The sequence below is a fragment of the Lithobates pipiens genome, unplaced genomic scaffold, assembly GCF_037356315.1.
Source record: "Lithobates pipiens isolate NorthernLeopardFrog02 unplaced genomic scaffold, aLitPip1_a1.2 Scaffold_27, whole genome shotgun sequence".
Taxonomy (NCBI): domain Eukaryota; kingdom Metazoa; phylum Chordata; class Amphibia; order Anura; family Ranidae; genus Lithobates; species Lithobates pipiens.
Genome location: NW_027507788.1, coordinates 138166457 through 138181366, shown reverse-complemented (window position 1 = coordinate 138181366; position 14910 = coordinate 138166457).

Sequence of the window (14910 nt, the reverse complement as noted above, 5' to 3'; positions counted from 1 at the left end):
CTTGAGAGGATTATACTATTTGCCACCAAACACACTAACAAAAATTGTAGGTAATTTAGGGATAACGGGGTTACTACTCATAGAACAAGTGTTGATTAAGCATTAGTTAACATTTTTAGCAGTGGGCACTTGTCAGCAGACACATTAGGCTACATTTGCATGGGCTGAGTCCTGCAGCTGTTTTAGCTGTTTTACCTGTGAGCAGCTAGCTGCAGCCATCAAGCCCTGTGTATTTCAATGACAATTCAGCGGTGGCCGCAGTTATCCATGGCTATCCACAGAGCTGGCGATTACCTGTGCACTTTGTGTGTCCAGCAGGCGTGGTGAATTTTTCCCACAGCACACTGGATGATACTGCATGCCACTATGTAACACTTCAAATTAAGTTTAAAAAAAGTAAATTGTGAGGACCTTACACCATCTTCTTACATGGCTTCATATGCGTATGAGCAACTAGTTCTACTAGTGGAAGACTTTGTCTCCCTATTTTTTGCTTAAATGGGAAAAAAACTTGGAGTTCTCCTCCACTCAGAGGGAGGACATCTTATATTTCGCACAATACTCTTCTAATGCAAATAGGTATCAGGAACTCAGATATAAGATCCTGGTAAGATGGTACAGAGTGCCATAGTTTTTACACAAATTATACCCCCAGACAGTTGGTAGCTGTTGAAAATGCCAGAGGGTAGAGGGCATGCTCCTCTATATCTTTAGGTCTGTGAAAAAATGTAACACTTCTGGTCAACAGTTAGAACCATCATCGGGCAGCTGACAGACTTTGACCTTGGAATGGACCTGGCCAAATCCTTTTACACTCCTCTCACTGAACTCAGGAACCTATACAAGAAAACAGTGCTGATGATTATCTATTTAGTGAATGCAGCTGAGGCGTGCATTTCAGCCCTCTGGAACCAGGAGACTCCCCCATCTCTCACTTAGTGATTCTCCAAGATCATTGAAATCCATCAAATGTAAAACCACATGGCAGCACCTAAATGCAGAGAAGAAAAGTTCAGGCATACGTGGTTCCAGTGGACCACGTTCATGTGTTCTTGGGAGTAAGAATCAGTGCTTGCTAGTGGCATGTAAAAATTTGAACAGGCCTTCTTTCTTGGTGATACCTGCGGCCCAGGGGTGGTGGTACCAGGATTTCCCCCATTTCTCTCTTCCCCACCCTACAACCTTTTTCTTCTCCCTCTTCAACCCTCCTCCCCTCCCCACCAACCCTCCTTTCCACCCCCCACCAACCCTCATTTCCTCCCCCTGGGTTAAAGTGTAATTAAAACTATTTATTTTTTTGGATAGAGGAGGCAACAGTTAGTCATTTTTCTCCCGTTCTGTGTCCTATTCCTTTTGCTTCTTGTCATACAGACACAACAGGAATATGAAGAAATGTTATTGGTAAAGTAAATCTCATTTTAGACAGTTGTCATTGGAACAAGAGTCCCCATTTGGAAAACGTCACTTCTATTCCTGTTCTTGTGACATCCCAAAATGTTTGATTTTGCCTCATATTCAGGACCAAGACAAGAGAGAATCTCCTTAGCTGGATCACAGACAGCAATAAAACCTAACAAGGTTGTTTGGATGAAAGGTACTAAGCTCATCCTTTTTTTCTTATATACTGTATATACCAGTTGTACCTTATCTTCACAAATTTTTTTTTTAACCTTCTTTTTTTATTGAATTTGTATAACCTAGATAGAAAATAATAAGATACAACTTTAAAAAAACATGAGACTAAGTTAGCATATGCACCAGAAAGCAATACACAATGGATAACATCGTCCAAAGGTGATTTCCATAAAGCTGGGCACGTTCCAAAACTAATGGGTTAACCAGGCTAATTATGCATATCAAGTATATGACAGCAGTATAGCAATGAACACAATCATGGCTAGAAAATTGAAAATGATCGACCCGTAATGGCCTATTACTGTAAATAGCAGACGAGATCCTTGGTAGAGAAAATGGTACCACTACCTTGGTAACAACAAGAGGGAAAAGAGTAAAGAAAGAAAAAGACTACAGGAAAGAAGCAAGAGATAGTATACCTCACCCCACCTGGCACCCTTATACAACCCTACAGGGGTAAAGCACCCCAATGTAATTTTCAAGGATATGCTCATGATTTTCACCTATGTTTTTAACCATTATTTTCAATGACAGGTTTGTTTATCCAAGTTATGTACTTTCCTTTATTATGTTAGATGTTTAATGGAACATAATAAAGTCCTCAGTTTAAGACAAGGTTCACACTATTGCTCCATGTGGCTCACAGCAGGGTTCTGGTGCGTCCCTACTCACCATTTCAGGTCTGATTTCAGCCCCAATTTTTGGGCTGAATTTGGACCTGAAATGGACCAAAAGATGCACAGCACCCCTGTGCAAATTCGCACCAGAGCCGCAACTGAGATATGTGAAACGGCTCCATAGAGAGCTGGTCCCAGTCTCCTACCAATGCGAATTGTATGTGGCTTTCTCTGCATCCAATTCACATAGGTGTGAACCAAGCCTTAGGGATTTTAGTTATTCCATGCTCCTATACACATATACTTTCAGTAGCTTATGCTAATGACATCATAAATGACAAATGAAGTACAAAAGGCACACCAAATATTGTATGTAATGAATAATCCTTTACTTGATTGACTGTGGAAGTTCTTTACTGGATTGTGTTCTCTAAACCATATTGTGGTGTTCAGGTACTTGGTGCCTTTTTTAACGTTTACATTTTCAATAAAGATACAATAGAACCCCAGTGGCCAGGGTAACGGCAAATGGGTGGCAATCGGACACCTTTGAACTTTCCAGAGGCACCAGGCAGGGCTGCCCTCTATCCCCCCTACTGTATGCTGTAGCCACGGAACCCCTAGCAATATCCATCAGATGTAACCCACTGATACAAGGCCTACGCGTGGACGACCTAGAAGAAAAAATAAGCATGTATGCAGATGACACATTACTATATCTATCAGATTCAGGCCCCTCCCTGGCTGAAGCCCTACGAACTATTGAACACTTCGGTTCATTTTCAGGGCTAAAAATTAACTGGGAGAAGTCACAAATTCTTCCACTCGATTTTGCTCCCCAGATGGAATTCCAGACCAGATTGCCCCTACAGCGCGTAGATAGTATCAAATACTTGGGTGTGAGCCTTACTAGGTCCCCGATTGATTATGTTTCTCTCAACGTGGAACCGTTGTTTGCCCTGATCAAATCCAAAACACAAATATGGGCATGTCTCCCTCTCGGGATACTAGGCCGTATCAATCTTATTAAAATGATACTCCTCCCTAAAATTCGATATATCTTATGGCACACCCCTGTGTATCTCCCTCTGAAATATTTCAAAACCATGGATGCAATCCTCAAACCCTTTGTCTGGGGGAAGAATAGACATAAATTAGCATGGCAATTACTTAAAAACCCCTCTGACCTGGCCGGTACGGCCATACCAGACTTCGCTTCATACTATCTAGCATCCCAATTATCCCAATTGTTCCATATAGATAAGACAGACAGAAAGAGATTTACTCTGCTGCTATGCCCCACCTGGGCACAATTGACAAATGACCCCATATGTGCTATAGCAGCTGGCGCTGAAGGTACTACTAAATCAGAGGAACACAATTCCCTATTAAAGGGGTTGTAATAAAACACTACAGGAATTCTTGACTATACCAGACTCGGAAACATGGTGCAGAAGTGGAATTTTCTACCTATCACACTTCCTTACTGCCGACACATTAAAGACATTTGATACACTAAAACTAGAATTTTCACTCTCGAGTCATTCGTTTTTTCCGATTTCTACAGGTCCGACATGCAATTCGCTCCCAGTTTCCAGAATCATTACCTAACCCCACTTGTAATCCTATAATGGACATAGTCAAAAGTGTAGATCTCCAGAAATTAATATCAATATTCTATAATATGCTTCATACTCCCTCATCCACTAAAATAGCTTACAATATAAAATCAATATGGGAGGGAGACCTAGGAATCCTGGAAGACGAGGAATGTAGTGAACCATTGGACGCATGCAAAGCTGTGTCACCCAAGCTATCTGACAGACTGACCCAAGCATACATCCTACACCGCGCATATCTCACGCCTATAAGAATAGCAAAATTCACTCAGGGACAACCATCCACATGTCTATTATGTAGTCGAGAAACAGGCACATTCTACCACTTCCTGTGGTACTGCCCCTACATACAGGGCTTCTGGAAACAAGTGGTAGATTTTCTTCATGACAGTATGGTATCTCCGCTGACCCTAGACCCCAAACCATACCTACTGGGTAATTTCCCAGATGCTAACACTGACAAATACACCAAAACTTTTATGCAGGAGGCCCTATTTTCTGCCCGGAAAACTATTGCTAAACTCTGGATGAGACAAGTTCCCAATAGATTATCTGACTGGAAAAATTACATTAATAGCATATTGCCCTATAAAAAATTTGTCTACATTAATAGATGGTGCTCTGCAAAATATAACAAGGTTTGGGACCGTTGGCTGAACACAACTGACACGTGTGTAACGCTGCAGAGCGCATCTCCTTCTGTATAGTACCACCCTACTGGACCTATACCATACGGCTCACTCTCTTCAAATCTGTATAATAGCAATTGATATATTGATACCCCAAAAGATTTAATGTATTGCTACATTGTAACAGTCTTATAATTGACCGGAGACTTCTGGCTATCACCTACATGAGTAATATGTATAATAATTGTGCTGAACAAAACATATAAGATTCGTGCATTGGAAAATTGTAAAAAATTTTTTTTTTTTGGAGAAATAAAAACTTTTTAATAATAAAAAAAAAATACAATATAAAAAAAAAAAAAACTTGCAAGGGTTCTAATCCCTTACCATATTGTACAAAATATACATGGAAATAAAGATTATTACATGGTTTTAGGATTATTTATATCCAACTGATCTATTTTGCATGTATGTCTAAATCTTGAAAACTATACAATACCATTATATGCTACACTGTGATAATTTTATTATTATTAATATTATACAGGATTTATATAGCAACAACAGTTTGTGCAGTGCTTTACAATATAAAAGGGAGACAGTACAATTACAATACAATTTGATACAGGAGGAATCAGAGGGCCCTGCTCGTTAGAGATTACAATCTAGAAATATAATTCATCTGCTGGATATTAAAGCTAAAGAAGCATCAGACCCCCCTATATTCCTACTACATATGGATGTTAGGAAATATTAAAGTTGGAGTTTCCTTTTAAAGATATTTGGTAATTATAGTATATACCACACTCTGTCTGAGTTATGTTCTTGATTTTAAGCGCTTGTAAACACCTAATATGAACTAACATAGTACTTAACACTATAATAAATGCTATACTGCTTCATTAAATGTGAGTAACCTTTGTTTTATTTTTTAATTTATTATAAAGCAAGTCCTAATTATCTTGATGAGTTAGGCATTTAAGCAAAATAATTATCTGCATACCCTTCCCATGCAATACTCTTTGAAGTTTAAGCATGTTTGCTATGTGAAGATGGGGGTTTGCGGGTCCCAACATTAATGCTTTGAAACCCCCGGAATAGTAATCACAGGTCAACTTGCACTTGCTGGAACCCATCACATGGCAGGCACCATTCAAAAAGTGTCACTTAATGATTGTTCCAGACATTCCCAATGAGAATAGCAGTAGTGAATCACTCAGTGACAAAGGCTCAACTTTCAGTTGAAAACACATAAAGAAACAGATGATCTAAAAGAGAAAATAAGCATCAAAAGAGCTTTGTGTGTACTGTTGCATTAGCTTGTGGCTAATGTTTAAATAAGGGTAATTTACAGCCTGTTGTGATGACTTTTGCTCAAGACATCAAGGATAAAGCAGGGTTACGTGAGTTCTTGTGGGTGTGATGGCTGGAATTTACCTTAATGACACCAGTGTGTAAATCTTTGACAATGTTTCTATATGAGTTTATTTATCAGAGTTTAGCTGGCCATAGATGCGTCATTTTTGGGTCACAGATTCCTCAAATCCACACAAATGAGGCAGATGGAGGAATCCCCACATCAGGACATTGTACTCTATTGGCTGCAACTGCCATGCCAATCAAGAAAAGTTCTCCAGTATTCCCCTTCAATGGAAGACATCCTGACGATCCACTTCTGATAAACAGAAATGGCTACACATGGATTGAAATTCGGTTGATCCTTCCTGAAATGGCCACATTTCAATTCAGCTGTCCCCAGCTTTACTGTAAAGAGTATGAACAAATGAGTACTGTCTGTGATACATTTTTTTTGTATTTGCGCTAACATTCCAGGACAAGCATTCAGGGCGTTCCCCTCTTCTCAGACTGACATTCTGATGACATTATGACACTATGACACAACTGGTGTGCTTTTAATGGCCTTTATTTAACAGGCTAAGTTCTGTAAAAGGAATAGTGGTTAAAAAGAAACAGAGTAACACAATATGCCTTCAATTGCAGGAACACAATTTCTCAACCCTCTATCCTATCTAGAGACAAGGGCCTGCCTACCACACTGACCAGGGAACTTGGTGACAAAATTCTGTCAGCATTGGGACCCTTATTTTGTAGCGTTGGAACGCTCTTCCCCTTAGTTCCAGGAGTACTTGTAATCCAAAGGCCTGGACTGACAGACAGGAAAAGGATTGGTGAAGCTGCTAGTCCAAGAACTTGGGTGGTCTCATGTTGGTTAGCGAAAGGTGGCTCACCTCTCATGCCAGCTTGCCATGATGGTGCACACTCTGAGCAACAGCACTTTGCAGCAAAATAACAGGGATATTCTCCATGGTCTTTGGGTGATTTCAGCACACACGCAACCCACTAGAATTGCAGGGTGAGATTAACTATTGAACACAGAATCTGGTGCAATGGGTATAGTAGCCAATCAGCTTCTAACTTCAGCTTGTACAATTAAGCATTGACAATAAAACCTAGAAGTTACATTTCCACGCCTCTAAATCCCGTAACACCACGATCACTCATACTGGACATGGTTGATCAATAGTCTAGACACCGTCTGCACTATCTTTCCTGGGATATTAGTTGAGAATCTTGTCTTGGCACTCCTACTCCGCTTCCTCCCCGGGGAGATCATAGCCGACTATATTCTTCCCTATGCATTTAGCCATACGTTACCTTACTATTTAAAATCCCCCTCCTACCCCTTTTTTTGAGGCCTCACCCCCCTCCTCCCCGCCACACCTATGGGAACTCTATTGCCGACCCCCCCCTTCCCCTTACTTTGACTCTACATGAGTATAAATAGTTTACTTATAACATATGTAATGTGATTTCATTATTGGCCCCTAGCGGATCTCCTCCCATATCGCACCTAGAAGTTTTCATTTCTCAACCATCCACAGTGTGATCCCATTTGGGGTGGATGGCAGCACAGGTGATCCGTTAGGACCCACTACTATTATCTGACCCTTGTTCAGATATCGTTGTGTACTTTAATTGTTCCAAATATTGGATTATCTATTTTTACTGTTCCTTCTCAGTATGTACACAATTCCTTTGTTAATTTTTGATTCGTCAATTGATGTAACATGAGCTCTATGTTTTATTTTTATTTTTCTTATGATGTTTCTCCTTGTGACTGTTATCTTGTACCAAACGTACCTACCATGATTGTATTGTGTAACTCTCAATAAACTTTCTTTGGAAAAAAAACTAGAAGTTGATTACTATGTACAGCTGCACCAGATTCTGTGTGCTCCAGTTTTAGTAAATCTCCCCAACAGTGACCACATGAACTTACATATGACCGCATACATCCTCTGCAGCTGGTTCTCCTGAGAAGCCACATGTGGCTCAGCAGCTCTCATCCACAGCATGGGCTTAGAGCAGGGGTCTCAAACTGGCGGCCCTCCAGCTGTTGCAAAACTACTAGTCCCATCATGCCTCTGCCTGTGGGAGCTATGCTTGTAACTGTCAGCCTTGCAATGCATCATGGGACTTGTAGTTTAGCAACAGCTGGAGGGCCGCCAGTTTGAGACCCCTGGCTTAGAGCAACCAGTCTTTAGCATCCCTGAGCCCTCTAGTGTGTCCCCAGCCCCCAGTGGAGTTTCACCCATAAAAAATAAAAAATATTAATGTGCTTAAAAAAATAAAACATTTGGAGAAAAATGTTTTTTTTACTCATCTCTAAATGCCTGTTGCTAGGGGGTCCCTCATAGTCTGCCTCCTTCGGTGCCTGGGCTCCTGACATCACTTCCCTCAGCGTAGGAAGGGACATTGCCTCTCCTCCCTCCCTCTTGTCAATCACCTGGGACACGTGACAGGTCCCACATGATTGCACGGCCAGTCACGGCGCGTGGTGTGGCTCGCACATGCGTAGTGGGTGCCCAGCAGTGAAGCCACAGCTGGAAGCCCACAGTTAAAATGCCGGTGCCACTGAGCAGAGGGGGGCTTTGATCCCCCACATCGCTGGACCGTGGGACAGGTAAGTGTCCAATTATTAACCACTTAAGGACCGCCGCATGGCAATGTACGTCGGTGCAATGGCACCGACAGGCACAAGCACGTACATGTACGTGCCCGCCTGCCAGGGGGTGGGGGGTCCGATCGGACCCCCTCCCGCTGGATGTGGCGGTCCGTTTCGCTGCAGGAGCGATCCGGGATGAGGGGATGGCCGTTGGTTTCTGGCCATCCCCTCTCGATCGCTCCTGGCGAATGAGAAGCTTCCCCCACTGTGTATAGTAAACACAGGCAGGGAGGAAGTGATGTCATTCTCCTCGGGGCGGTCTTTTTGACCGGACTACGAGGAGAACAGTGAAAGTAAGTGTGCACCAACACTACACTGACATGTAGGCACACATAGGCACACAACCCCCCCGATCACCCCCCCCCGATCGCCCCCCCGATCCCCCTCCCCCTCCCAGTCACAGTGTCACTGATTGCAGTGATCATTTATTTTCTGATCACTGCATTTAGTGTCTGTTGTGACAGTAAAAAGTGTCAGGGCAGTTAGTGTTAGGTCCAGGGTACCCCTCTACCCCCCCAATAAAGGTTTAACCCCCTTATTGCCCCTAGAGTTAACCCTTTCACCCCTCTTTGCCAGTGTCACTAAGCAATCGTTTTTCTGATCGCTGCATTAGTGTCACTGGTGCCGCTAAGTAGCTAGTTATTTTTTTAGGTTCACCGCCAGGTTTTTATAGCGCTAGGTACCCCGATATACTACCCAATAATGGTTTTAACCCCCTGATTGCCCCTAGTTAACCCTTTCACCCCCTTTTGCCAGTGTCACGAAGCGATAATTCTTCTGATCGCTGCATTAGTGTCGCTAGGTAGCTAGTTATTTTTTTAGGTTCACCGCCAGGTTTTTATAGCGCTAGGTACCCCCATATACTACCCAATAATGGTTTTAACCCCCTGATTTCCCCTAGTTAACCCTTTTACCAGCGATCACCGTATAAGTGTCACTGGTGACGCTGGTTAGCCAGTTAGTTATTTAGGTTCCCCGTCAGGTTTTTATATAGCGTCAGGGACCCCCCTATACTACCTAATAAAAATTTGAACCCCCTGATTGCCCCTAGTTAACCCTTTCACCAGTGATCACCGTATAAGTGTTACGGGTGACTCTGGTTAGTTAGTTTGCTTTTTATAGCATCAGGGCACCCGCCATTTATTACCCAATAAAGGTTTAACCCCCTGATCACCCGGTGGGTGATATCAATTAGGTTTTAGGGTCAGGGTCTGCGTCGCCCCAGGCAGCGCTAGGTTAGTGCCAGTACCGCTAACACCCACGCGCAAAGCATACACCTCCCGTAGTGGTATAGAATCTGAACAGATCAATATCTGATCTGATCAGATCTATACTAGCGTCTCCAGCTGTTTAGGGTTCCAAAAAAAACGCATTGTTAGCAGGATAAGCCCAGATACCTGCTAGCACCTGCGTTTTGCCCCTCTGCCCAGCCCACCCAAGTGCAGTATCGATCGATCACTGTCACTTACAAAACACTAAACACATAACTGCAGCGTTCGCAGAGTCAGGCCTGATCCCTGCGATTGCTAACAGGTGTTTTGGTAGCGTTTTATATTTAAATCCGGAAGGCAGTGCTTGGTTTTCGGGGTCCTGTACGTGGCTACACTCCCAAAAAGTCCAGAACATGTGGTATCCCCATACTCGGGAGAAGCAGCAGAATTTATTTTGGGGTGTAATTTCACTAATGCCCATAGCATGTGTGAGCAATATATCATTTAGTGACAACTTTGTGCAAAAAAAAAAAAATTGTAATATTCCTGCAACTTGTAGCCAAATATAAAATATTTTATGGACTCAACATGCCTCTCAGTAAATAGCTTGGGGTGTCTACTTTCCAAAATGGGGTCATTTGGGGGGGGGGGGGTTTGTGCTATTTTGGCATTTTATGGCCTTCGAAACTGTGATAGGTAGTGAGGAGTAAAATCAAAAATTTGCACCCTTAGAAATCCTGAAGGCAGTGATTGGTTTTCGGGGTGCCGTACGCGGCTAGACTCCCAAAAAGTCTCACATATGTGGTATCCCCCCCTCCGTACTCAGGAGAAGCAGCAGAATATATTTTGGGGTGCAATTCCACATATAACAATGGCATGTGTGAGCATTATATCATTATATAACTTTTTGTAAACGTTTTTTTTTTTTGTCATTACTCAATCACTTGGGACAAAAAAAAATATTCAATGGGCTCAACATGCCCCTCAGCAATTTCCTTGGGGTGTCTACTTTCCAAAATGGGGTCATTTGGGGGGGGGGTTTGTACTGCCCTGCCATTTTAGCACCTCAAGAAATTAGATAGGCAGTCATAAATTAAAAGCTGAGTAAATTCCAGAAAATGTACTCTAGTTTGTAGACGCTATAACTTTTGCGCAAACCAATAAATATACGCTTATTGACATTTTTTTTACTAAAGACGTGGCTGAATAAATTTTTCCCTAAATGTATGACTAAAATTGAGTTTATTCAATTTTTCTTATAACAAAAAGTAGAAAATATCTTTTTTCTCAAAATTTTCGGTCTTTTTCCATTTATATCACAAAAAATAAAAATCGCAGAGGCAATCAAATACCATCACAAGAAAGCTCTATTTGTGGGAAAAAAAGGACGCAAATTTTGTTTGGGTACAACATTGCATGACCACGCAATTAGCAGTTAAAGTGGTTGTAAACCCTTACAAACCACTAGATTAACCACTTGCCGACCGCCGTACGACGATGTACGTCCTATTTTTGAAGAGGGACCTCCTCTGTAACGCAACAAATGCAACCTGTAGAATTTTTTAAATGTCGCTTATGGAGATTTTTGAGGCTAAAAGTTTGACGCCATTCCACGAGCGGGCGCAATTTTGAAGCGTGACATTTTGGGTATCAATTTACTCTTTCACAATATAAAAAAAAATTGGGCTAATTTTACTGTTGTCTTATTTTTTTATTCAAAAAAGTGAATTTTTTCCAAAAAAAGTGCACTTGTAAGACCGCTGCGCAAATACGGTGTGAAAAAAAGCATTTCAATGACCGCCATTTTATTCTCTAGGGTGTTAGAAAAAAAAACAATATAAAATATTTGGGGGTTCTAAGTAATTTAGGCTCCTGTGTCAGGTAAGTGACACATAATGGACTACTATGCGATGCATAGTAGTCCATTATGCTTTGCCTTTGCAGGGAATGAAAGAGGAAGTAAACTCATCAGGGTTTACTTCCTCTTTAAAGCAGTGCAGTGCGAAATTGTAAAAAGACCTCTGGTCCTTAGGCTGATAATTGGGTACAACATTGCATGACCACACAATTAGCAGTTAAAGCAGTGCAGTGTGAAATTGTAAAAAGACCTCTGGTCCTTAGGCTGAGAATTGGTCCGGGGCTGAAGTGGTTAAAAGTCAGCAGCTGCAGTATTTGTAGCTGCTGACTTTTAATTATTAATTTTTTTTTAAGCGGAACACCGCTTTAAGTCCTGAGCCCCCTAGCCAGGCTAACTTCCTTGAGTGTACAGCCACCATCCTAACTCAACAATGATAGCCCCCATCTTAGCTAAGCACACATGCACATGGTTTAATACTCAAAACTCCTCTGCAGCAGACAGTTCTGTGTTTCATTTCAGTAATTCCCGGACAGCAGAACACTCTGGACCAGTTGGATAATGGAACAGTAGCTCCCTGCAGCAAATTCAATCCTCATAACATGTGTCCCAGGGATAGCAACAGTTTTCTTCTGGCAGAGGTCAGCAGCATTTCACCTATGCAGCAGCAGGTGCCCTGGGATCTCCAACACACCGCTCATGTGCACAAACTGTTGGCACTATAAAAATCCTGTATTATAATAATAATAATAATGTGCAGCATGGCTGCTTACCACTTTCTGGGGTTCTCCCGCTCTGTATGAGGGTCCTTGATAGAGCAGGGGATAACACTTGGCATTCTCCCCTCCCTAGTAAAGCTCTCCAGCCCTGTACTCCCACTGGTCCCCATACCATGTAGAATTTACTGCATTTCCCTTAAAATGAAATTAGAAATCACCTGGAATTTCTGAAAATGCAGGAATTTCTCACCACAACTTGCTTTTCATTCCTATATTTGTACGTGTCAGTGTGTCTGATTAGCATTTAGTAGTAGGACAAGCACTGGCAGCTCCCGAAGCTTCCCTGCAGCTGCAGTGTATCACATGGAAGTGGTGAAAATAAGACTCAAAATTCAAGGCATCCTGTAATTCCATTGTGGAGCTGACAGATGAGCCATGACAAGAGCTTGTGCTACACAGTCTATTAGTTATGTTTTCGTTTTGTGTTTGGTTACAAGTAAACGGGTATGGTCAACAATGTCTTATGTGCTGTACTTATGGCAATCATCAGCAGATTTATAGCTATGGCTGACATAAGTTACTTTATATTTCCCACATGTATATGTTACAATTTAAAGGGCTATTGGGCTTGGACATGTGTAGATCTAATTGGCCAAAAAAATACAGCTTTTGACAGCCCAATCAAATTGGTTTAAACAATTGTTTAATGCTCAAAATATCAGTTGATTGTGCTCCATCAATTTTTCTGCAGTTTTTTTTAAAAGTCAAATGATCTGGCATGGCAGTATTATTATTATACACGATTTATATAGCGCCAACAGTTTACGCAGCACTTTACAATGTATAAGGGGGGATAACACAATTTCAGTACAATACAAAAGGCACGGGAGGGCCCTGCTCGTAGAGCTTACATCCTAAAGGGAGGGGGTAGTGGTACAAAAGGTAATAGCTGCAGAGAATGATTTGATGGGGTGGCTCGGACACAGTTAGATGGGTGTGGGATAGGCTTCCCTGAATAAATGAGTTTTCAGGTATCTCCTAAAGGTGGACAGGGTAGGGGCTGATTGGACAGACTGGGGCAGGGCGTTCTAGAGGATGGGAGAGGCTCTGGAGAAGTCTTGAAGCCGAGCATGAGAGGAGGTAACAAGGGAGCTAAAAAGGAGGAGGTCGTCGGAGAAGCGGAGGGGACGATTTGGGCTATATCTGCAGATGAGGTTGGTGATGTAGATGGGGGCGATGTTGTGGATGGCTTTGTATGTTATGGCTAGCATTTTGAATTTTACACGGTGGGGTAGGGGAAGCCAGTGAAGGGATTGGCAGAGAGGGGCAGCAGTCACGGAAAGATTAGTGAGGTGTATTAGTCTAGCAGCATCATTCATAATAGACTGAAGGGGGGGTAGCCTTCTTAAGGGTAGGCCATTAAGGAGAGAGTTGCAGTAGTCATGGCGGGAAATAATCAAGGAGTGAACGAGTTGCTTTGTGGTGTCATTAGTCAGGAAGGATCGAATTCTGGAGATATTGCGTTTCGTGCACTTTTATTTTATTATTATTATTATTATTGTTATTTTATTTTATTTATTTTTATTTTATTTTATTTTATTTTACTTTTACTTTTTATGTAAGTTTCATGTACTTTTTTTTTTTTTTGTAATTGTTTATTTTAAATTTTCAACATCATACAGAGGAAAATATACATGAGATATGAATATTAACGTATCAAGAATGCAGGTATACTTTGATTACAAGGCATACAAAATCTAAACATATAGAGGCATAGCGATGTGATTAAAGTAGTGATCTTCCACCGTATCTTTAAGGGGGTTATAGACAGAATCTGTAAACAGACTATGTAACATCAAAGAGAGCTTTAAGGAAAAAATAAAAAATAGATTTCAGACCTTCTCTCGGGGACATGTATGTATCCAGGTTTATCTAAGTAGGAGCAATCCCATCAGAACCATATGTAGACTCATCCCATGTTGACCAAATTTTAGAAAATTTCTGCATCTTATCCTCCACTACGGCCGTCAAGTGTTCCATTCTGCGTATGTCAGCTACAGTGGTGATCAATTGCGGAAGTGTAGGTGGTAAGGTGGACAACCATAACCTGGGTATGACCCTTTTAGCAGCCAATAAGATAAAGGACAACAATCTGCGCAAGGCCTTAGAAATACCAGAGAAAGGGAGGCCTAGCAGATAATGCATGGGCGTCAGGGGAATAGGAGTGCCAGCCAGTGTTTCTAACAGATTTTGGACTTGGAGCCAGAACTGGTGGACTAGGGGGCAGTCCCAAAAAATATGGTAGTGAGAGCCGACTTCCCCACCACATCTCCAGCATTGTTTCGAAATTAACCTGTTACGGGCATGTAGAATATCTGGAGTCCTATACCAGTGCATTAGAACTTTGTAAGCAGTTTCCTTGTGGGTCACACATCGAGATATTCTGGAAGTGTGCTCCCATATGTTCCCCCAGTCCACCAGGGAAATATCGTGTTGTAGAATCTGAGACCATTTCCTCATGTAGAGAAAGGCACGGAATGACACTGCAAGTGATAATGGAGGGCCGGGCATGACAGTGTGACTAAGGGACTCAGAGGG